Source organism: Arvicanthis niloticus, chromosome 30, assembly GCF_011762505.2.
Source record: "Arvicanthis niloticus isolate mArvNil1 chromosome 30, mArvNil1.pat.X, whole genome shotgun sequence".
Lineage (NCBI taxonomy): Eukaryota > Metazoa > Chordata > Mammalia > Rodentia > Muridae > Arvicanthis > Arvicanthis niloticus.
In genome coordinates, this window is record NC_133438.1 from 6,307,187 (window position 1) to 6,319,166 (window position 11,980).

The 11,980-nt window shown below is 42.2% G+C and overlaps 1 pseudogene across 1 annotated transcript; it reads left to right on the forward strand.

The window, feature by feature from the left end:
* The first annotated feature begins 1,640 nt into the window (after nucleotides 1-1,640).
* LOC143440861 (paired immunoglobulin-like receptor B) lies at nucleotides 1,641-11,279 on the forward strand (annotated as a pseudogene). Its single transcript, XR_013108209.1, has 14 exons — nucleotides 1,641-1,800; nucleotides 1,962-1,997; nucleotides 2,178-2,462; nucleotides 2,602-2,904; nucleotides 3,190-3,471; nucleotides 5,674-5,976; nucleotides 6,201-6,497; nucleotides 6,738-7,040; nucleotides 8,640-8,756; nucleotides 9,065-9,140; nucleotides 9,218-9,309; nucleotides 9,445-9,497; nucleotides 10,430-10,585; nucleotides 10,661-11,279. The product of XR_013108209.1 is annotated as a paired immunoglobulin-like receptor B (transcript).
* Nucleotides 11,280-11,980: the final 701 nt, after the last annotated feature.

Sequence of the window (11,980 nt, forward strand, 5' to 3'; positions counted from 1 at the left end):
AACTTCATGACACTATCCACTATGCAGGGACTACACAGTGTTAGCCTTTCTTTGTTGAGCACATTTGCAAACTTTAATTTTCAGTTCTGTTTTTCAGCCCATAATTTATTTTGCTGACCATTTCAACTCAGACTTAATGTATGAATCATCTGTATATGAGCAGACAGTGTCCATTTCATTGAAACATTTACATGATTAAAACCCTATTGTACACCATCTATGTTCTAATACGTCAGAAAGTTAATGTGTCCTGTGCAATTCTTACTCACAAGGATTCTGAACCCATAACCATGGTGAAAAATAAGACTGATAGTAGACAATCAGGATGATGCTGAGGCTCATAGTTAGGATACTAACAATGTTCAAGCTAGAATGGGTATTAACTCAAAATTATCTTTCAAAAAGACAGAAGAATTCTGAACAATAAAATAGGAATACCAGAGAGGTAAGGATGTTGCTAAGATTATTCCTACAGAAATGACATATGTTGCTAGGAAAAGGACAATGCATCTGTAGCAGATTTTCAACAGAATGGAGTCAAATCAAGACTCATGTACATACCATATTTCCTTCTACATATCTCTTCAAGTTTCCTCTGTATTCAACCATGACAACTGAAAAATTAGCTTCTCAGATTGTCTCTTCTGTTATGCATCCTCCTTACAGCTTCAACCTGCATCTTTCCATGCTGTGAGACACTGGGCTCCAGGAACAACATGACTTTTGCCCTTTGATGTCTAAGTAACTGTGATTATACACAGATGACTTACACAAGGTTGGTGCCCTATGTATTTCACATGGTGTACAGACTTACAGGCCATTGCTCTCCCTGTTGAATAGTAGCCATATAACATATGGAGGGTAAAGCTTTTTTGCAGTGATATAAACACTGAACATTGGCAATGTTTTTTTATAGTGAAGCATATTGTTGTCGCAACACTTAACAGGCAGTGGCTGGTTGGTGTATCTCTCTGAGTTCAAGGTATTTTGGTCTACACAGTGAGAGTCAGGCCAACCTGAGCTATGTAGTAAGACTCTGTCTCAAAAAATCAGAAAACCTGAAAAGTTGATCACACACTTCTAATGAACCCTAATATAACCTATTGGTTCACCAGCTGGATTTGTGAAGAGTCTTGACAGAAATAAAGCTTTCTGTCACTGGTGTCTCATCTTGTGAGTACACATTGTTTATATATCTTCAGGAAAAGTTTATATAATATCCCCAAAGCATCCCAAGGGTTTAGTCTGGTTGAAGGAATGAATAATAACTAAAAAGATGTTCTGAGAGAAAAAGATCATGCAGCTCTGAGCTTTTATAGGTGAAGGTGCAGACTCAGGAAACAACCAGGTTCATCTGGTGTTTGGTCCTAGTTCCTTTGATTGGGATCATCCAGGCAGATATAGATGGGCACAATGGAGATGATGTGCATGAAGAGATCATAACCAGATTTCGGCTGTATTGCCAGCACAGAGGCAGCTGAGAGAATAGGATGAGTTTTAGAACTGGGTGAGATGCAAGTGGTTATGTCTCAAAAACCAAAACTAAAGAACCACAGAGTCAGAAACCACATATTCTGGAGCCCAACCCACTACAGATCTGGAAAAAAATAGTCAGATGCTCCAGACGAGTTCCTCTTTCTCAGAGCCTGATAATATGACAGCCTCACGACACAAAGAAGAATCCCAACTGTGTAGGCCATATACTTTGTGTCTGTTTATTTGGCAAGAAGATAAACTCTGCAAACTTGCAGCAACTAAAGGATGCCATGACCCCCACACTCAAAGCACTGCTGTATCTTGGTGAGATGTAAAGACTGAGGGGGAGAATTTTTGTCTGAGAGGAAATCTACCTCACAACCATTCTGTGGAACATCAGGATGTCTCATCAGCTCAGAAGTCATCTGAATGTGGAGGAGCTGCTCAGGTTTCAGTGCAAGCACTCACAGGTATCTCTCTTTCAGGATTGATCCTGGGATCTGGGAACCCAGTACTGTCAGGTGAGTGTCTTCTTAGCTGTAGCATTTTAAACATATTTGATAGGGACTACAGGTCACTCCTGAAAGAAGAAAATGGAGAACAGCAGGTGTGGGCTGATGCTGGGGATGCCTGAAACATTCTTGGTCTGACCACTGGTATCTGAAGGATATATCCTTGAACACAGCTGCTGATATTTTCAGGGGCCTTCTCTAAACCCACAATCAAGGTGGTGCCAAGCAATGTGGTGACCATTGGGCAACAGGTGACCATCTTCTGTGAAGGGTCTTTACATGGAAAAGAATACCATCTCCACAAAGAAGGAAGTCCAGATTACCTGATACCAACAACCCTTCTAGAAACTGAAAAGAAGGCCAAGTTCTCTATCTCACCGATTCAATGGAATCATGCAGGTCAATACTGGTGTTCCTATAAAACCCCAACTAACATGTTACAAGAAAGTGACATCATGGAGCTGGTGGTGACAGGTGAGAAGACTTTACCTATACTGCAGGATCTTCCTTGAGAAAAGGACTGTGTTTTTTGGAGACCCTTTCTTAAATCTGAGAAGAGGGTAACAATGCTTCCCATGTGATTTCACTTAACAGGCTTCCTCATCTCTCTTAGGAGTTATCCTCGGTGAAGTCAGGCTGTCTGCCCTTCCCAGCTATGTTGTGACTTCAGGGGGAAATGTGACCCTTCAGTGTGCATCACAAGCTCCATATAATAGGTTTATTCTAATGAAGGAAGATGAGAAATTCTCCACTGTGGTGCCCTCATGGCAAACATACCCTGCATTACGACGAGCCCTTTTCACAGTGGGTCCTGTTACCTCCAACCAAAGGTGGAGGTTCACATGCTATGGATATTACTTGAGTAACTCCCAGTCGTGGTCAAGGCCCAGTAACCTCTTAGAACTCCTGGCCCCAGGTAAGGAAGCCATTGCTTTCCCTTGAATGATTTTACATCTGATACAGGATTCCAGAGAAGGATGTGATGTGTAGTGGATGATTGAGAGCCAGGGATACTGAACCTAATGTGTGATACTGCTGGATGTAAGGTGCAGAAATCGGGGTTGATATTAAAAGTGGAACCCAAGAGTTTTGGGAAATGTGTCCCTGTGCTATTGTAGATCTGCTTAAGTCTCATTTGCAAGTGTTACCTTCTTTGAGCAACTTTCCTGACAGGCATACCTCATGTTCTACTTCCTTACAGGGACCCATCACAAACCCATCATCTGGGCTCATCCAGGTTCCATGATAACCTCAGGGAGCCCTGTGACCATCTGGTGTGAGGGGGACCACAAAACCCAAACATATATGCTATATAGAGAGGGAAGCCTAGAATCCTGGGACAGACAGCTCCAAATGGACCACAATAAAGCAAAACTCAGCATCCCATCTGTGACCCATCTGAATGCAGGGCGATATTCCTGCTACTCTTACACCTCTGCTGGATGGTCAGAGCCCAGTGACACCCTGGAACTGGTGGTTACAGGTGAGAGTGCTCTCAGGAGTCTAAGATCCAGATGTTATTGTCATGGAAATACTAACCCAACAGTACCTCCTACCACAGACCATCTATGGAGGTGATTGTTTATGCTGGTTCATTATTTCATGCGTATCTCTCCTAGGAGTCTATGAAAAACCCACCATTTCTGCCCTACAAAGCCCTGTTGTAAACTTAGGAGTGTTTGTGAACATCTCATGTACCTCAAATCAGATATTTAACCGGTTCATTTTAAGAACCGATGATCAGAAAATCTAAAGATCTTTTGGCTTACAAGACCCATACTCTATGGCGTCTCTGGCCAGGTTCCAAGTGGGTCCAATAACTTCTGGACAAAGTTGGAGATTCAGATGCTATGGCTATTCTGAAGATAATCCTCAGGTGTGGTCAGAAGCCAGTGACCTATTGGAGTTCCTGGTCTCAGGTGAGGGAGCTGAAGCGTCTCTGTGAAATAACATTGCACTTGACACAGGTTCCCAGTGGAGGCCCTGGTATGTGGTATGTCCGAGGACCAAATGCTCCTGAGCCAAAGACACAGTATGCAGGCTTTGGTTTTTATCATCCAATAAAGTGTGTGTGGGGTATGTGATAATGAGAATGAAACCTGGGATGTTCAGGTGAGTGAAGGGTCTTCTTATGTCATTACCAATTCTTTGGCTATTCATTGAAAGTCAAGACTCAGCACAGTATAGTTGATCGTTACTGTAGAACTGTGCAAAGTCCTACGTCTTACTCACCTATTTCCTTGCAGGGACCCTCCAGAAACCCACCTTGTGGGCTGAGCCGGGTTCTGTGATCCAATCAGGGAATTCTGTGACCATTTGGTGTGAGGGGACCATGGAAACCAACATATATTTCCTGTATAAAGAAGGAAACACATTTTCCTGGCTCAAACAAACTCCAAAGCAGCCTGGTAACAAGGCCATGTTCTTCATTGCATCCATGAGAAAGCATAATGCAGGGCAATATCACTGTTACTGTTACAATTCTGGTGGGTGGTCACAGCACAGTGACACACTGGAGCTGATGGTGACAGGTGAGAGGACACTTCCAAATCCCCGAGAACTTCCTTTAGAAAGGTGTATGTTCACTGTGGTGTCTCTTCCTCAAATCCCAGTAGAGCCAGACAATGTTTACCACATATTTCACCTAACAGGCTTCCTAGTTTCTTCTAGGAGTTTACTCCAGCAAAGTTACCCTGTCAGCCATTCTCAAGCCTGTGGTGTCCTCTGGAAGGCATGTGACCCTTCAGTGTGACTCACATCAGGCATATAAAAGGTTCATGCTAACTTTAATGAAAGAAGAGAAACTCTCCAGGACTGCATATATAAAATACATACTCAAGGTCATCCCTGACCCAGTTCATATTGGGTCTTGTGACCCACAACTAGAGATGGAGGTTCACATGCTATGGCTATTACTTGAATAGCTCCCACCTGTGGTCAGTGCCAAGTAATCAGATAGAACTCTTCATCTCAGGTAAGAAAGCCCTAGCCTTCCATTTAAATGATATCACTACAGAAACAGGATCCCAAGCAAAGACTTGATGTGTGGTAGGTGATTGATCCTAGGCTTCTGCACCTATTGTTACAGAATGTGTAATATAGCTGGACCTGTGTGCAAAAACCTAGGTGAATAATAACTGTGGATATCAAGAGTCCAGAAAAATGTGGGATCCTTGTGTGTCCTTCTGCTATTGTATATCAGTTTAAATGTGATTTGTCACTGTGACTTCTGTGCAGCAATCCTAAGATATGTACATCTTCCTCTACTTTGTAGGTCCCGTCAAAATTTTACCATCTGGGCTCATTCAGGCTCCGTGATCCCCTCAGGGAGTTCTGAAACCATATGGTGTGTGGGGACAACAGGGACCTATGTGATACATAAACAGAGAATCCCAGAATCTGGGACAGAAGGATCCAAATAGAGCACAATAAAGTAAATCCCACCATCCTTTTTTTTTGACAAGCCTGAATGCAGAACTATACAACTGTTACTCTTACGAATTTCTAGGTTGACAGAGCCAAGTCACAACCTGTGCTGGTGGTGACAGGTGACAATTCTGTAAGGTTCATAATCCTTTTCTTTTTCTCCAGGAAATACTGTTCCAAAGTTGTTCACCCACAGTCCATCTGCTGAGGGCAGTGGGAGCTTTTTTCTCATTTGACAGTGTGCCTCTTCTTTTCACAGATGTACACCATGGCAAACCTATTCTTTCAGCCTTTCCCAATCCTGTGGTGACCCCAGGAGTTAATGTGACCCTCCAATGTGTCTCCTCAAAAAAATATGATTGGTTCATTGTGACTGGGAAAGATTTGAAGTTCTCCAGGTCCCAGAAGGCACAGTTCATAGACACTGGGAAGTCCCAGGCCCTGTTCTCTGACATCTCTGTGGCATTTAGCAAGAAGGGGCCCTTTAGATGTTATGGATACAATGCAAGTACCCCATATGTGTGGTCAGAGGCCAGTAACCATCTGGAGATATATGTTTCAGGTGAGGAAATCTTGCCTTTTATTTAACTGTATTTTGATACCACAAAATATTTTGTTATTATATTAGTCTTGCCACTTCCAGGAGGTTTCTGGGAAATAAGTGGCCGAAGAAAGGTCTTGACTACTAAGGCCAAAGCATTAGGGGTCATTTCATATTCACAACAGGATCAGGGTGGAATGTATTACAAGATCAGCTCTATGACATGTTATCTCTCATTGTTTCAGGGTTGTCAAGGAAGCCCTCCCTGCTGAACCAGCAAGGCCCTGTTCTGGCCCCTGGAGCAGACCTGACACTCCAGTGTTCCTCTGAGACCAGTTATGACAGATTTGCTCTATCCAAAGAGGGTAAAAGTGACCTCACACAGCTCGTTGTCAATCAGTCACAGACTGGACAATATTATGCCAACTTCACCTTCGGTTCTGTGGATTTCTCTATTGCTGGCCAATATAGATGCTATGGTGCATCCAGATCTTCTTCTGAGTTGTCATCCCCTAGTGTCCCTCAAGACATCCTGGTCACAGGTGAGTAAAAGTTGTGAATTCAGCAAGGATTCAACTTGGCACAGACTTGGGAGGAGACCTTGGAATTATCATCAAGATGATGATGAAAATCTCAGGGTGAGGTTAATCTTCTCAGGAATCTCAGAGATCTACCAATTGACAAAGGAGTGGATGGGGGACTAACTGAATATATAGACTAGATACTGAAATAGAACCTCAGAACTGTGACTGTAGCTCCTCACTCATGTTTCTCTTTTCTAGGACATCCTCATATCACACCCAATCTGTCAGTGCATCCAGGCACCATTGTGTCCTCAGGAGAGAATGTGACCCTTCTCTGTCAATCATCAATCCCAATGGACACTTTCTTTCTGTTCAAGGATGGTGCTGCCTATCCTTCTATGCATCAGAGATTAAAGTTCCAAGATCCGCAATGTGAGGCAGAATTCTTCCTGAGTGCTGTGACCCCAGTCCTTGGGGGTCTCTATATGTGCTTTGGTTCTCAAAGCTCATCTCCTTACCTGTTGTCACACCCCAGTGTTCCTGTGGAGATCAAAGTCTCAGGTGAGGTGATTCTGACCTGTGTGAGCTCAGAAGGTAACCCATGATTTATGACCAAGGAAGCTCTTGGATGGTATAGGAGTATGTTTAACATAGAAAAGATCATACAAAGAAGGTTCATTATTCAGAGATTAAGAAATAAACTGATATTTTATAATTAATGACCATTCCACCTTCTACATGGAATCTAGAATATTCCATGTAGAAAGTAGAAGGTTCTGGAGAGGCTGCAGTTTAGATGTAAGACTAAAAGGGATGAAAGTATGCAGGTGATCTTCCACACATCATCCTCACAATCTATTTGCCACAGTCTTTCGGTACTCACAAACCCATTCCAACAAAAGTTTTAGATTTTCCTGTCCAGGAAGTTTATCCCATTCTAAAATGCATGGAACCTCTGTCTCTGTGAGTCTCCATTCCTGTATTAGCTTGGATGGTGATCAATGTGCTGGGTATGGAAGTCAGATTTTACCAACATCCCTAGTAACAGAGAATCTCAGAGGCTAGGCTGCAATATAGGCATGCTGATGAATAGTGATATTAAGAGGAGCACATAAATGAGAGGTGTCAAGTCCCCTGATTGCTTTACTCAACAGTATCAGGTCATGAAACTCCCATGGTGTCTGACCACAGAGGTCTAAGCAAGAACTCTGTTGTGGGGAGAGTATATGGATCATGCTATTTATGGGGTTGGTGAATTTTCTTCAGGAGAGGTTGACATGGAAAAACCACTCTATTGTGTAGTTTTCAGTTTCTACAAGTTGAAATTAGAGCTCTCACAGAGGCAGCAAGTTCTTGTTATTCCTCATATTCTCTGTGTCATCTGCTTACAGAGAAAGGCTCTAGAATCCACTTCTGCAACAGTTCTTTCCTATTTGCTGCTGGGATGGTGACTTCGTGTGGGGGTGTGGTACAAAGCTAGGGAAGAGCATCAAGGATAATTCCTTCGAGTTTATAATGTTTAGCTCCAGTGTAGGGAACTAGACGGGAGACCAGATACCTCCAGATTAATCCACAACAACATACCTTTCTTCTAGGTGACCTGGAACAGGTAAACTGACTGCAAGTGTTGGGATATAGTTTCATGTTGCATGGCTATCACATTGAGAGTTAGTTAACATAAATACACAGCATGGCCATTCACTTAGTAGGACCTGTTTTAAAAATATTTTTATTTATTCTTCTCTTATACAATACATTTTGGTGCAGCTTTCCCTTCCTGCACTCTTCCCAGATGCTCCTTCTTTCAATTTCCCCCAGTTATACTTTCCCACACATTTTCATCAGAAAAGAGCAGTACACATAGGAGAATCAGTTGAACACAGAACAACAGGATACAATAAGACCAGGCATAAACTCTCACATCAGGATTAGTTGATCCAACCTAGTAGGAAAAGTAGGGTTCTAAGAACAGTCAAAGGATTCAGAGACAACTCCAATTACCAGTCAGGAGTCCCCTTTCCACAAACACCAAGCAAACAACCATAGCATATATGCAGAAGACCTAGTCTTGAATCATTCAGGTTCTGTGATAGCCTCTTTAGTCTCACATAGTAGGCTCTTTTCCACAGCCTGTCACTTATGATATCACTTGTGTCCTAGGACTGGCAAGGTCCCAGAAGTCTATGATATGGGTCTCCGTGGTCTTCCTCCTACTGCTCATTGTCCTCACCCTCTTTTTCCTCAGACTCTGCCACCAGATCAAGCACAGGAAGGGAGGTGAGCAGGATGTGGGAGGCCTGGGTCTCAGTAGACAGTGGGTCTCACTGTGGAATCTCCAAGTAGGGGTTTAGGACACCAGCCCAAGGAAAAAGCATAGCCTGGGGCAGATAAGTTTAGAAACATTTCTGTAGAATCTCAGATCAGAGGATATAATCCTGAAACCTGTCCAATGTCAGGTTGTATCAGCCTTTCTATCTGTTAGAATATTTGAACACATGCAATTAATTTTAAATGTCCCTTTCTTCTGAGATTTTGTATAGTAAGAAGTCTCCAGGTCCAGGCTGAGGCTTTTTCCTCTTTTGCAGTACAGACAAAGACTGACTTGCAACATCCCAACGAAGCTTCAGAGCCAATAAGCATGGCTGGACACCTGCAGAAGAGGTAAAACTCATGCCCAACAACCTAGACACCACACGCCTGATCGATCACTGCCACTTGACACCCTCTTGTCTTTTCAGTTCCAGCCTAACTCCTGCCATCCGGGAAGAAATCTTGTGTGAGAAAGAGGGCCTGGGAGGGAGATGTCTGAGGTCTCAGCTTCACAGTGCTGGTGAAGTATCAGGAACTCTGAATCCTCACTATGTACCATTACCGTCATGACCTCTTCTATTTTCAATCAGAAAACGTGCATGGATCTGGTCCTGGGAATCTGCATGGGGAAAACACTTGTGCTTTGTTATTACAGATGCTACTGTGAAGGTCACAAGGCCTGCAGACAGTGTGGAGCTAGACATACTGGTGAGATTCTTATTTATTCACATCACTAAGAACTTATGATCTGAACCACCACAGGAAGAACCTCTGTCCTCCCTTCTTTCAACCATCAGTATGTTCCAAAGCTGGCTTCTTGTTTCTGGAAACACCTGCTTCCAGTAATTTCATTCTTGCTTTGTTTACTTGTGACTCATATTTTCTAACTCCTCAGTATCTGTCTGGTTACTAACATGTTTCTTGTTCTTTTATGTTAAATATTATTATTTTTATTGGATACTTTATTTATATTTTAGATGGCATCTCCTTTCCCCATTTCCTCTCCCTAGAAAATCCCTATCCCATACCCCATTCACCTTTTTGCTTTTATACAATTTTTTTAAACGTCAACCAAAGGCTTTATAAGTTTAGTAATGCTCAATATCAATCAGAAGTGTAACCTAATACCCAATCTAGATATATCAACTATCTGTGACTGGCAGAGACATGTGAATATCCACCTCCATGTCTGGCCCCCTCTCTCTTCCTCTCTCATCACCTAGATCCTCCTCTCCTTCTCCTCCTCCTCTCCTTACTCCTCCTCTCTGTACTCCTCCCACCTTAGCTCCTCCTACATATCACCCTTCCTGTTAAAATAAAACTTTTCTCTCAAAATACAGTTAGAGCATAACTATAATAATTTATGTCAGTAAGGTGCAAGAGAGACCTAATACCCAGTCCATCATTTTGTTGACTAAGCAGAACCTCTGTCATCTCTCCTAAATAAAAGACTTAGTTCTGAACCTGGCTTTTTTTCTTGGCTTTAGAATGAATATCAGCTGAAAACCATCCTCTCAAAAGTTTTCTCCCTGATTTATATCTTTTGATATAAATTTCTCTCTCACCCTGTTTAAGTACTGGTGAAGAATCATTGGGGAACTAAAATCTACTCATTTTGTTTCTTTGTTTGTGTTCTGCAGAGCCAACATGAGGATGACACGTCCGTACACTTGTATGCCCAGGTGAAACCTGCTAGACTCAGAAGGGCACAGACCACCTCTTCTTCCCTGTTGCCAAAGGAGTTACAGGACTCAAAACACAGACAGATGAACAGAGACCAAGTGATAGATGAGCAGGTGGGTCTTGACTTCTCCAGACCCCCGGTTTCCCAGTGGCCAATACAACCCTTCTTTTACTGTTTTCTATTTCAGGCTGATACATCCCAGAATCTTCATGATGTGACCTATGCCCAGCTGCGCATCATGACACCAGGACAGGCAAACCTCCCTCTTTCCAAGAAGAAAATGCTGAGCTGAGATCCTTCTCTGATGTCTACCAGTCCAGGGAGATCTAGAATCTACATTCTACAGGGAAGGGAGGACTCAGCTATGTCAGAAAATAAGATCTGCCTCAGGTGCACTGTCATTGCGCAAACATAACTGATGTCTAGCATATTCTGAGTTCTTTAGGGACTCACTCAATTCTGGAGACTGAGATAAGTAATATGCCTGCTTGTTACAAATAGAGTCAATGCTTTGTCAGTAACTGATACACAAAATGAGGAAAAAAGAAAGTTTTTGTTCTGTGTTTTCTGTTTTGTTTTTATATTTTTTTGAGATTATTGTATAATTACATGTTCCTCTTCCTTTCCTCTGTCTAAATGTGCTCAATGACTCTTGTCCACTCTCTTTCACATTTGTGATCTTTTTTCATTAATTCTTATCACATGAATATACACATATGAGTATGTGTATACAAAGTTGCGAAACCTTTTAATCTTAATATATACCTTTTGTCAATTATATCTCAATGAAGCTGAAATTTGAATGATGAAGTAACCATAATTATTGTGTCATAAATCTGATGAATGCAGAACTGATCTGAATTAGTAGGAATAATGGCCCTGGTCACTGAGAGATTGAGTGAGAAGACCTGCGATAAGAAATAAGAAGATAAAAGCAATAGTTGGATGAAGTCTTGCATAAGTTCATGCCTTAGGACAAGCAAATTAATTAAGAAATATACTATCCTATTTGAGTCCCCTCTCCAGCAGATGTGACATAGACTGCCTCAGCATTAGACTGACCTACAAGTTTGATCCTGGAAAAGGGCACAGAAGTAAACTTCCCTTTGTCCTTTCAACTCTGAAAATTCTCTTAGAAAGACCTCTCTGAAAGTCTCAGGTTGTTTTGCCTTTATAAACAGAAACATGCATAAATATATGCACTCACTGATAAGTGGATATTAGCCAAAAAACTCAGAATGCCCACGAAGCTATTCACAGACTGTAGGAAATGTAACAGGAAGGAAAGCCCAAGTGTGAATACCTGAAACCCACTTAGAAGGGGAAAAAAATAATCATAGAATATAGAGGGAGGGAGGAAATTGTGTGGAAGAAAAGAAGGGGAATGGGAACGGGGAGGAGAAAAGAAGGGGCAGGATCAGGTATGAGGAAAGACAGCAGGAACACCCAGAGGGCCAGGATAATGCATCAAAATATGCAGTAGTGAGGGTTAGGGAGTAGGGGCAAT